The 13,509-nt window shown below is 39.2% G+C and overlaps 1 pseudogene; it reads left to right on the top strand.

The window, feature by feature from the left end:
* LOC118718590 overlaps window positions 1–13,244 on the top strand; it is a 42,404-nt pseudogene extending 29,160 nt beyond the window's left edge.
* The last annotated feature ends 265 nt before the right edge of the window (window positions 13,245–13,509 follow it).

Below are 13,509 nucleotides of genomic sequence, written 5' to 3'. Positions count from 1 at the left end.
TGGCTAATGATATTTCAAATACTTTTAAAGATACTTGGGAAAACTAATGTATACTAGCTATTTAACATAGAAACTCCTCATTTGAAATTATTCATCTTACTTACATAACAGTTATTTCATATAGGTTTATAGATAGTGACAAAAATAACATTACTCATTATTTTTATTGCTGGGTTAAAGTTCAAAATAAAGTATCTTCTCTCTGTTTTTTTTTTTTTTTTTTTAATTAACAAAGTGAATAACAATCTTGATTCTGAAAACTATTCAGAGAAAATTTCAAGTTGCTTCTGTTATATAATTCAAGTCTGGCTTCCCAAATTTAGCTCACATTTGGGTTTCCAAAATTTAATTGAATGTATTGCCCTCTATTGTTGGTTTATGTCTATATCAATAGTTTCTATAATACCATTTTTAGCTGAGATTAAATAGGAGAATCTTGGAACTTCAATGTGTAACTTAAAAGTTTGAATTGAGTTTTGTTAATCTCCACTGGAGGATATTTGTTTTCATTGATTTTTAGAGAGAGTGGAAAGGAGTGGGGAGAGACAAAGAAAAACATCCATGTGAGAGACACATGGAGTGGTTGCCTCCCACAGGCACCCAACCTGGGGCATGGGATGAAACCTGCAAGTGAAGTATTATGTTCCCTTGACCCTGGAGCCTATGATCCCCCAATCTGAAGGCTGACACTCTAACTATTGAGCAAAATGGCTAGGGTGGAAGTTTGAACTTTTTCACAACAGTTTTTAATCCAAAGGGCTTTGAATAAATTCTAATTCACTTTGGGATTCTTTTCAAACTTCCTTTCTGTGAAAAAGTGTGTCCTTACTTATTTAATCCAAACTTATAAAGCCATCTTGACTTTTAATGAGGATAAAAGTGAAAGCTAAAAATTTAGAGATGATATTTTTTAATATAGGATTAACAAACCATAAATAACTAGGACACTGTTAGGGAGCTAAGATGGGGCTTTGTTATTCTTCTTACATAAGACAGTGTTTCCTCCCTTGTCATGAATCAGAGAGACCAGGCATTCCAATTAATTTTAAAAAGGGGTCCAGGCTGTTGCACTGAAGTTGATAATTTATTACTTAAGGAGCAGACATTCTCATTGATGGGGCCTTGCTTGGTCTATTTAAGGAATACCTCATAATCCCCAGGTAACTGGACAAAATCATTAGAGTTTAAGATGATCCAACTCTCAGTAACAATAAGTCTGTAGAAATTACTCCATATGCAACCCTAATTGTCCACCATTTAAGATGAAGAGCCACATGGCTATGAAATACAACAGAAACAATGACACTTTGAACACAGGGCTCTGCTAGAATTCCTATCGCTATCCAGATTCTTCCTCTGGTGCCCTTTGGCGCATGTGTGGACACTGGGAGACCGCCTTACAGAGGCAGTCAGGGGTGTTGTACATTATATTTTTTATTCTTTATCACTGAATGTTAGACTAACATCAGGATTAAAAACTGGACTCTCGTATAATTGTCACATTTGCTATCTAAATCCTCACTATCTGAGGGTGGAAATGCTTGGGCCTAGAATATTTTGTACAGTAACCTACTTGAAATGAGGGAATCACTGAATGTGAGCATCCCTCCTTGTGTGGTGAGGAGAAGCAGGGGTCCGTGTAAGCTTCGGAGGAGAAGTGGCTCTCCATTCCTGCTGTGGGAAATAGATTTTTCTCAACAGATATGGAGGATTATATTAAACTGCAGATATGCAGCCGCTAACGTATTTAACCAGATTAGAAGTTGTTTGGCTCTAAACCTAATAAACTGTGACTATATAATTATAATAATGACAGGTATATCTATTAGTTCTATAAAATGTTTGCAAATTTAGAGCTGGACACATGGTTTAAACAATTAGGTGACAGGAATGTAATATTATTATTATTATTTTTTAAAATATATATTTTATTGATTTTTGTACAGAGAGGAAGGGAGAAGGATAGAGAGTTAGAAACATCGATGAGAGAGAGTCATCGATCAGCTGCCTCTTGCACACCCCCTACTGGGGATATGCCCTCAACCAAGGTACATGCCCTTGACCGGAATCGAACCTGGGACCCTTCAGTCCCCAAGCTGATGCTCTATCCATTGAGCCAAACCGGTTTTGGCAGGAATGTAATAGATATTTTTTTTAATTTTTATTAAAATATATTTCTGTTTCACATCATTTTTAAAATTAAAGAACTCTCGTGTTAATTATAAAAATCTTATGAACATGAGTGAGCTGTTTTTCATGTAGTAACTACTAATGACATTTTAGATGCATTTGAAATGTGAATCCATATGTTTCATAAGCCTCTCAGGTCAGATGCAGAATGTTAGAGATAGTGGCTCTTTAGCATTATCAGAATACCTTGATTTTTCTAAATTCCAATAATAGTTAGATACTAAAAAATACCTGGTAATTTCAGCAGAAATAAATAAATTGTGCCATTCACACATCTAGACAGTGTAAAAGTGGGAATTCAAACCTAGATCCGCCTGGCCTGGCCTCTGAGCAGTCAGCATAATCTGGGTGCACAGTAGGCCTTCAAGAACTGACTCGTCTTTGTGATTTTCCTTCCAGGTGTGCGTTTTGTCCACTCAGAAACAGAATAGAGATCCGTTAAAAAGTGCTTGATCCTGGTTTAGCCTCCTAAGTGGAAGTGCACAATGTAATGTAGTTGTTACATGAATTCATTATTAATGGCCCTGGTTTTGTTTAGTTATTCATTTGTTTTATTGAACAAATGGTTAGTTTTGTACCTGTAATGTCCCAGGTTCAACAAATGCTTATTATTGACTTTTAAAATGTGAGGTAAAACACACATATGAGCACACACACACACACACACACACACTCACACACATACATACTGCATGCATGTGCTTATAGCTATCCTTTCTACTCTTCCAAATGTAGTTTTGATAGTCCATTATTAATATTGCTTTTCTTCAGCAAATATCCTCCAAAGGCATCATTTTTTTGGACTGAATATTATCCTCTGTTTCTCCCTAAAACTCCCCCACCTTGTATCCTACCCTCTTTAATAACAGTCTTCTGACATATCGACCAAAAAGCAACCATTTGCTAACAGGCTTAGGGAAGGTGAAAAATCACCCTCTCTGCCCTCTTTGAACTAAGAATCCATTTGTCCCCTTGGAAAAACCTCACGGAAAACCCTGTCATGCAGGAAACTGACGTGGGAAGATGAAACATTATGGGGGAGGTTAGTCCCTAAGTTTCCATCCTGGGTGAACTGTAAACATTTTGTTGTTTATACCGGTGGGAAGAATGCTTAGGAAGAGGTGACATTAGTCTCAGTGACGGGGATGAGGGACTGCAGTGCCGCAATAGAAATAATTCAGAGTCCTGCTAACTCATAAAAATATCTAAAACACAAAACAAAAACTGCCTCTCACTCCCTCTTTAGAAGCCCTCCTGCTTTCAGCCGGCAGAATTGAGTCCGGGTCAGCTCTGCCTCTCTCCCTGTTGCCACAGTCTTGAGGAAGGTCTGCCTGGCCTGCGGGAGTGGGTCAGTGCAGCTCAGCTTTGACTGGCCTGTGCAGGTTCTCCCTGTGCAGCCGGGCCTATGTTTCTGGGAGTTCTCATGTGAGCTTTGGAGCTGTGCATCTTCATGGGTGATGTGGTTAGAGGAGCTTCCCAGGGGCAGAAACTACAGCTCTGGGGAAACAGTTTTGTGAGGTAACATGAGACACCCACCAAAACAGAACTGGGCATCTGTTATCCGAGTTCTCTGGACATTTCTGTGGCCAGCATTCTTTGAGGACTGGGCCTGTTATAATCCAGTTGCAAAGTTACAGAACCAAGGATATATCTTGATATAACAATAGCCCCCTCTATAATTTTATCCTAGTTTTGTTTTATTTGTTTGCTCTTCTGTATGCACAACTTGGTTGATCTTAGATACAGCATGAGGCATGAGCTCTTTTGACTACTGCTTTGTCTCCATTACAGTCACTCTCCTGGGCAATGCTAGCACTTACCAACACAGGCCTATGGAGCAGTACCTTCCATCATTATGATGGCATAATGGGGCTGTAGAGATAAAGGTGAACTTTCCTGCTGAAACCGGTTTGGCTCAGTGGATAGAGCATCAGCCTGAGGACTGAAAGGTCCCAGATTTGATTCCAGTCAAGAGCATGTACTTTGGTTGGGGGCACATTCCTAGTAGGGGTTGTGCAAGAGGCAGCTGATCGATGACTGTCTCTCATCGATGTTTCTAACTCTCTATTTCTCTCTCTTCCTCTCTGTAAAAAGATCAATTATATATATATACATACATATATATATATATATATATCGCCATATATATATATATATATATATATATATATATATATATATATATATATTTTTTTTTAAAGGTGAGCTTTCCTGTGTAAGATCCTATATTTGTAATTTGTTGTTGAGTAACAAATTTACCACAAAAGTACAGCTTAAATAACATGTGTATATCTCTTAGCTACTGCAGTTAGGAACCCAGAAGTGGCTGAGCTGGTTCTGCATCCTCAGCATCTTTACACAGATGAAGTGAGGGTTGACCAGGGATGGGTCTCACCTGAAGGCTGGACTGAAGAAGGACAGTGTGAACAGGGTTGTTGTTCCTACAGGCCCATTGGAAGGAGGTCCTTGTAGGCTACTTTCTAGTGGGTTGTTGGCTGGCAGACACACTCAGTTCCTTGCCAGAAGGGCCTTCCAACATAACGACTTGCTTCATCAATGACAATAAGCAAAAGAGTGCTGTCAAATTTAAAAGTCTCAAAGGAATGATAATGTCTCTTAAAATATTTTAAATCTGGGATACTGTAATAACTTTCTTTATCACTCTGATTATTATACTACTAGAGACCTGGTGCATGAATATGTGCATGGGTGGGGTCAGTCTGGTCAGCCTGCCCTGATGGGGGGCCCATTGTGCCAGGCTGGTGGGGGGAGGGGCTATGGGTGGTTGGCCAGCTGGCCCCCCCTGATTGAGGTGTTGGGGGGTGGTTGAAGGTGGAGCCAGCCTGGGGGGTCACTACAATTGGGGCCTGGATCATGCCAGTTGGCTGCTGCAGTGCATGTCATAGCCACCAGTTGTTCCAGTCGTTCTGGTCATTCTACCATTCTGGTCACTGGGTTTTTATATATGTAGATTACGTAAATGATAGGATTGTTGTAAGAAAGAAGTGAGGTAATTTAAAGTATTAACATTCTGGCTGAGTGTTCTGCTCTTGTTAGTGTCATAACCATCATTTTGGGTGAGAAGGGAGACAAGGACAGGAGACTGTGTGGGGCAAATTGATTTTAAAAAGTCTAAATTTTATCTTCACATCATCTATCTGTATGTTTTGAAATGTATCAGGGACAGTGAAGCAATTAGATCAGGAGACAACTGCCCTTAAAAAAAAAAAAAAAAAAAAAAGGAGGATGGGTGCCTCACACCACACAGGGCCCCTGGAGAGGCCCCAGGGAAGGGCAGGAGGTGACAGGAATGAAGGACAACATGAATGTGGGGTGACTTGTGTGTTGTGAAATGCATGAGGTGAGCACGCTGATTTCAATGACTGCAGCCTCCTATGCTCTACAGAGTTTCCCTCGGTGTTCAGAGTGGGCCTTGGCAGCTCAGGTCAATGCTCTCACCTGCAGGTGGGGGAGTGGACTAGGGATAGCTGCTTACCAAAGCCTCACTCACAATCAAACTCTTTTCTATCCTCAAATTTGAATTCACGAAGTCTGAGAAGGTAAGTCTCTCCCTGGATGTAGGGAGTCCTAAGATGCCAAGACATCATAAAATAGAGGAAATAAACAGCACAACTGCAGAACTGTGGCCTCATTTCAGTACAATAATGTAAAGGAACCACATTCATTTGTTCAGACTAACAAAGTGGTTTAAACCATGAAAGTCCAACTGCCAGGGACTGAGTGCCAGTTTCAGGACTTTTCCTCTTTGATCTTCAGGAGCCCTGCTTGCAGGATAATAGTTCTTACTTGATATGTACATTTTAACACTAAATACAATAAAGCGAATAAACTAATTAGCCCAGTGCCTTGTGCATAGTGCATCTTCAGTAGCTGTGACTATCATTACTGATGATAGATAGTGTGCTTTCCAAGTCCTGTGACTGCTGTTCAAACCCTTCCACACCCACACCTTCCTATCTTGGCACAGAAGTTGGGTGGGATGAGTGGGAGTGGCCTCCTTGCCTGGGACCTTCCCACCCACCTTCCCTAGAACCCCCCACCTTCCCTAGAACCCCCCCACCTTCCCTAGAACCCCCCCACCTTCCCTAGAACCCCCCCCCACCTTCCCTAGAACCCCACCACCTTCCCTAGAACCCCCCCACCTTCCCTAGAACCCCCCCCCACCTTCCCTAGAACCCCCCCACCACCTTCCCTAGAACCCCCCCACCTTCCCTAGAACCCCACCACCACCTTCCCTAGAACCCCCCCACCTTCCCTAGAACCCCACCACCACCTTCCCTAGAACCCCACCACCACCTTGCTCACCCATTTTTTCCTCCAGAGTTTGGAATGCTGCTGGCCCCAGCCTTAATCATATCTGAGTATCTCCGTCCACAGTACAGGAATCCACTGATACCCAGGCTCGGGGCAGATGGGAAAGTCAGTATGCCTGTACTCTGCATCTCTCATTAGCAAGTGAATGTAGCATCAGTAACAGTGTGGAAGGCCAGAGATGTCGCAGTGCCTGAAGGCTGTGTCCTGGTGGTGGAGAATACCCTGTTTTTCTATAAGACACCGCGTTTGGTATCTCCCCTCCCCGCCCCTGGGTTTAGTAAACACAGTGAAGACATTTTATTTCCTTCCTCTGCTGTGGTTCCCACTTTCTCGGATGAGCAGGGTGCCAGAAGCCTTAAACTTCCACAGCCAGAGTTATAATCAGCTTGCCATTTGGTTTCTCATGGAACCATTAGGAGTTAGAGGGCAGTAGTCCTCAGTTCTCACCACACCTGCGGACACTCTTTTATGTGCCTGGACATGAGGACCTTTTGCCCTTCAGCCTCTCCTTCCTTCCCTTTCCTATCAGTTCAATCCATTTAAACACATCCCCACTTAAGCACATAGTCCCATCACAGAGACTCGCCCTGTCTCGCCTTTATTCCTTTCAATACCGCTTTTTCATTTCTCCTCCCTGCTCCAGTGCTCATCGTGGCCAGGTGGCCTTTTGAAAGAGGATGTTTGCAGGAATAGGCAGGGGACCTGTGACTACCTACTGGCTGGATGGCTTGCCTGCTGCTCTTCTGATTACCTGTGCCAGGATGAGGCAGCTCTTCAAAGATGTAAGATGAAGGCTGCTCAGAGGGGGACTGAACCAGGGATCAAGAGAACTCGGGAGAGAATCGGTGAATTACCAACTGCACTTACCTCCCCTCGGCAGCAAATTTAGAAACTGTAGTCTTTCCAAATGTATTGTATCTGAATGTCTCCCTGGGCATCTATCATAGAAGAGGAGCAGACCAATGGCTATTTGCTGCATGTCTTCCTGCCGTTCAATTTCCTCTCACTCCAAATGTTTTCTCTTTTCAAATCAGACCCTAGGTTGTAGATGTAAGGTTCTATTTAGGAAGATATATATTTTTCTTTTTTAGGAAAATGGAAAATTCCTTCCCCATCCCAGCTTCATGCCTGGTATTCAGAGGGAATAAGGCACGGTGAGTGGGCCAATGAGGGAAGGCAGGGAGATGGGCAGGTGGGCGGGGGTCAGGGGGCACAGAGAGCACTGGAGAGAGAGCCCATGGCAGTTCTATCCTGTGGCCTCCAGGATACACATCCTAGATCAAAACAGCCCCACCCGCCCTCACACACACAGGGCACACAGATCCTACCTGTGTTTAATGACCAGTGACCTCCTCATTCCTGCCCATGTTCATTCTTACACAGCATCTGCCTTAAACTTTCTAAATGCACTCTGGTCACAACCTTCACTCTAGGACACACAGCATTGTAGCGGTGTACTGTGTCTAACACACAAAATAGACTCCTTAGGTTAGCACCCATAATCCAAACTGAATCTACATTAACAATCCTTCCTTGCTTCCCTGATGCTTCTCTCTTTTTTGTCTGTGTTCTCTCTCATTCTCTCTTTCTTTTTTTTTTCTTTCTCTTTCCTTTTTGGTTGGTTTGTTTGTTGTCATTGTTATTCTCTCTTCAAGGATTAAAATATATATTTTAACTTTTTTTCATATATGAATCTATTTAAGCCATATAATATTAAGAGAGAAATGCTATTTTTTAATGCTTTACAGATGAGAAAACTGATATTTAGCAAGTCTAACTACATTATTCAACACAATTTCTAAGCACACAGAGTGAAGCTTCAATTTGTATTCCCACTATTATTTATAAATCTACCCTTAAAACCCACCAAACTCAATGTTACTGGATACCATATACATCCAAGTACTGACACTCAGTAGGACGTTGGGTATATGTTTCTTGATTTCAAGGGAAATGTTTGAGCTACAAATGAAACTCTGAATCTAGTCATGGGACAGAATGGGGTTACCCAAGGTTGATATAGATAGAAAGTAGAGAAGATACTAAATTCAGAGGCAAAAGTACCCAGGTATCAGAATATTGCTTTTGAATTCTTGATCTATGTCTTAGCCATTAGTGTAATATTGGGTGTGGTCCTTCCCTAAAGGTTAAATTGTGAGAGGCAGAGCATTCGAAGTGCTAAGAACAGAGATGGCCAGCTCAGCCATGGAAGACAAACCAGTTATGTAAGTGTTCTGAATATCATTTTCTCATCCCCAGCATAAAGAAAGTAATTGTAGCTACTTCAGAATGTTATTTTGAATTTTTATATGAATTAATATTTGAAACATTTAGTGAGCTTTTAAGTCTCTTATAAGTTTTAATATTTTTCTCCTTTCTAAAATGGTGTTGCTATCCCATACTAACTGAATTAACTGAGATAAAGCAAATATAAGTACAAAATATGAAAATACATGTGATCAGGACATTCATAGCAGATGCATTCTTTATTTATTACATTTCTTTGCATAAATGCTCATGGTTATATTTTTTGTAAATGAATATTTCCTTTTTTTGTTGCTTTAAGATTTGTCCTTTTCATAATTCCTAAGAGGCTTATATAAGAGGCTCAGAGACAAAGCTGACATTTTTCATCTCCTTTGCCCTTGCCATAAACTTTAGTAAATGTTTATCTTTTGATTCTTTCAATGGATTCACTTCAGATATTGGAATGAAGTTTGTCCTAGTTGATACAGAATTTTTGATAATGGCCAATATATGATGACATATGGAATTTAAAATATTTTAGACCTTTAAAAATATATACCTAATATTTTAAATAAATATTTTAACTTCTCCCATAATAAATGATGTCCATTGCAAGTTTAAATATTTGCTTAGATTACATGCCATCACAGACTTCAATTTGGTAGTTTTAAAAATATTTTTTTTCCAAATTGGGTAAATGTTTAACTTCTAAACATTTTTAGAACCTTCTGAGCCTTCAATGTGCAATACCAATGTGTTTACGATGTGTGCATTTTTTTAATTTGAAAGCATTTTTACTGCAAGGAATTTTTATCTCAACTGTGATGAAAATCATTAGTCTTAATGGTTTTTACTGGCCTTCCTACCTTAGAACAATATCTCTTTACAGCTGACAGGGGAAACCAGATTGGTTGTCTGAGACAGCTATGAGTTTTCAGAGCTCACCTAAATGCATATTCTCTAAGTAAAACTCCAGGAACGTGATTATATTCCTAAGTAGATAACAGTGTAATCAAAGGCTGCCAGGAAACTCCTAGGAGGTTTTCCAAAGAAACACCTTGAAGTAAACAGTATTATTAAACAGCTCAACTCCATGGATTTAGCCCCCAGAGAACATCTCTGCAGCTGGAAGAGTGGGGACACCTCTCTTCCCAGGCAAGGAGGACACAGAAAGCCAGAGGGAAATTGAGAATAAGAATCAAATATTCCATACATAGCATTTTCCCTCAAAGTAGCTTTTGAATATGCAAAGATTAATTGAACTATGAACATTAAAGATAACCATTAGAAATAGTAGAAAAACAGGAGGAGTTTAGAATAATGGTAAGTAAACTTAGATGGGCACACACTCTTTCTGTGTGTTTGTGTGTGTGTGTGTGTGTGTGTGTGTGTGTGTGTGTGTGTGTGTAGGGTTATTTTTTTACATTTTTTAATTTAAAATGGTTTTGAATTACAGTTTAAATCAGGATTATTTTGTATTAGATGTACAGCATAGTGATTAGATAATCATACACTTTCCAAAGTGTTTCCCCTAATATTTCTAGTACCCTTCTGAGAGAGATAGGGTGTGTCATTAACCTGGCTATGGGACCCATTTAAGCTTATGTTCCATAGCAACTCATCTAAAATTCTAAATGTTTGTGTAATGTGATTCCAGTGGCACTCTTTAGCTTTTTGGGTGAGAGGATATGATTGTGGGCAGATTGGAGTATATAACATACCCCACGCTGGAAATAGAGGTCACATTTTATTTTTCTATTGGTAATATCTGCTTTTGTAACTCTGCTGATAAAATGAGTACCAGTTTAGCAAAGAATTTCACTTCTCATATTATAATGCTCTTGAAAATATCACCTTCTTACTATCATGCCAATCACTAAGTATTCCTAACACTAAACTAATTGTTCAAAACACTAGCTCACTCTTTTCTCAAAATGATCTGAAAAGTTTATTTATACGTCAGGAGACAGGCTTAGGGAAGTAAAGCTGCTTCTGCAGCACACACAGTAGGAAGTGATGATTCCAACATGTAAACCAGGATGTACTTCCCCGCCTGTGACCTTCCTCAAAGCCAACTCATCCAGTCTAGTGCCCTGATTTCAATCAGGGATCTTAGCGAACAGGGAACTATGTGTGCTGCATTACACGTGCATCTCTAATTTAGGATTAGCACACAATCAGTTACTACTTCTAATTAGGACAGATTAACAAACCAAAAGGTAACCAAAGCCAGGCCAATCAATCTGGTGAAACTTGCAGCTTTATTTTTAGTGGGTGATTCTTCCCAATGACCTAACATTGATTTTTCTCTCCTTCTGAGGTGAAGTTGATGACTGAATTTTGAAAGTTTTCTTTAGGTCTCTTGTAGGTGTCGGCATTCTAAACACCATTGCATAGAACTATTACGTTATTTTAAACACTTATTATATGCTAAGTACTGTACATTTATTATCTCATTTATCCAATGACAACGTTAGGTGCTAACTATTGCTGTTCTTCTCAAGATGGCCATAGTGAGTTTCAAAGATGAAAACTAAATTATGCATTTGCCCATTAATAGAAAACAGGGATTTCAGATTCAAACTTAGTAATTTCTAATAAAAAGCATATTTCATTTTTATATACAAAATATCTTTAAAGATCTCCTACATATAAGTAGTTGTATTAATAGGGTGTAAGGGAAGAGGTATGGAGACTATAATGTTTCTCATGGGGCTACTGCATGTTCTGGATTATGTTTTTACTTATATTTTCACAGGCAGAACAGCTATTTTGTGATATATTTATATTATTGACAACTTGAGGACAGAAAACAGGTGCAAAAAATGGCATAATTTCTGTAAGATCTTACACATCTGGAAAACCTGAAAAGCTGGAATATGAAACTAAATTTGATTGACCTAGAAGCTTGAAGCAGCTTTACTATTGTACCTACAAGGTACTTAATAATTTGAGTTATTATGACTGTGTTAAAATTATTGACTTATTAATCTAAATTTGAGGCCATTTATGTTTTTTACTATTTCAGTGAGTATGAAAATATATTTTCTAGCAATTTATCTAGATATAGATTATTTAAAAATTATTGCCAGAAAACTTTTCAATCTATATTGTCATAGTTTTATCATCTCTAGATATTTCTGTATTTTCATCTATAATTTCACTTATTTGAGCTTTCTCTCTGTTCTTCTTAGTCATACTGTCATCAAAAACTTGTTTTGATTTTTCAAGGAACTACCTTTATATTTTTACCCATTTTTTCAATTTTATATTTTGTTTTATCCCATTATATTTTGATAGGAAATATGAGTAGTATTATTTTATTTTAAATAGTTTTGTATTTCTATTATGATTGCTTGTTTCATCTGTGGGTTAATAGTATATTTACTAATTTATAAAACATAAGAATTTTTTCAGGTTTCAGGGTGAGTGCTACTTTCTAACTTAGTTGTATTGTGGTGAGAAAACAGAAGACATCAGTTCTCAGAGTGCCTTCTCACCCTCACAGCATGGCCCCCAGCTTTGGCTCCCACCTTAAGGGGAGAAACCAAAATTGCCTCCTATCCTCTAGTTAGGAAGTTAATCCCTCGGACTTGCCAAAGGAGGAAAAGAACAGCAAGAAGCAATTGAACATATTGATGAAGAACAAAATGTAATAAACAGACTTAATGAACAAACCAGTGAGGAGATTTTGAAAGTAGAACAGAAAAATAACTAACTCCACCAGTCATTTTTTCAGAAGAGGTCAGAGTTGACGGCCAAAATCCCACATTTTTGGGTAACGACATTTGTCAATCATCCACAAGTGTTTGCATTGCTTAGGGCAGAGGACAAAGAGGCACTGCATTATTTGACAAGAGTTGAAAGAACAGAATTTTAAGAAATTAAGTCAAGTAACAGAATACATTTTTATTTTGATGAAAACCCTTACTTGGAAACTAAAATTCTCTCTAAAGAATTTCATAGGAATGAAAATGGTGCTCTATTGTCAAAGTCTATTAAAATCAGATAGAAATCTGGGAAGGATTTGAGGAAACGTTCAAGAAAAACAAACAAATCAACAAACAAAAACAAAACAGAACAAAAGCAGCAGGAAGAGAGTACGAGGAGTCAGAGAGTTTCTTTTCCTGGCTTACTGACTATTCTGATGCAGGTGCAGATGATTTAAGAGGTCATTAAGGATGAGATTTGGCCAAATCCATTATATATTACTTGGTTCCTGACATGGATGATGAAGGGGAAGAGAAGAAAAAGAAGAAGCAAAAGCAGAAATAGAAGAAGAAGGAGAAGGAGAAGGAGAAGGAGAAGGAGAAGGAGAAGGAGAAGGAGAAGGAGGAGAAGGAGAAGGAGAAGGAGAAGGAGAAGGAGGAAAAGTTGGAAGATATTGATGAAGAAAGGGATGAGGAGAGAGGTGAAGAAGATGAGCATGATGATGGGGGGAAGAAGGAGAGGAAGATGAAGGAGATGACTAATGAACACTGATAGACTCCAATCTTTTTAAATGTTCCCCAGTCTTTGGAAGCAAGTTGTAGTCTTTTCCCCCCACTTGTACTCAGTCACCCTGTTTTTGAGGTCTCTCCTTTACATCATTATTCTAACCTTATTGGGAGGGGGGGTGTACCTTGAGGGAATCTTTCTGTTTCAAATTCATTTTTATCCCTTCCTTTCTCAAGAAAAACTTTATGGAGTCAATGCCACCGTGTTCTGTGGGGAAAAGAAAAGCCTGTCCCCTTAGCT

This window comes from Pipistrellus kuhlii, unplaced genomic scaffold, assembly GCF_014108245.1.
Source record: "Pipistrellus kuhlii isolate mPipKuh1 unplaced genomic scaffold, mPipKuh1.p scaffold_m20_p_14, whole genome shotgun sequence".
NCBI classification, from domain to species: Eukaryota; Metazoa; Chordata; class Mammalia; order Chiroptera; family Vespertilionidae; genus Pipistrellus; species Pipistrellus kuhlii.
This window is presented reverse-complemented; position numbering and strand designations above follow the sequence as displayed.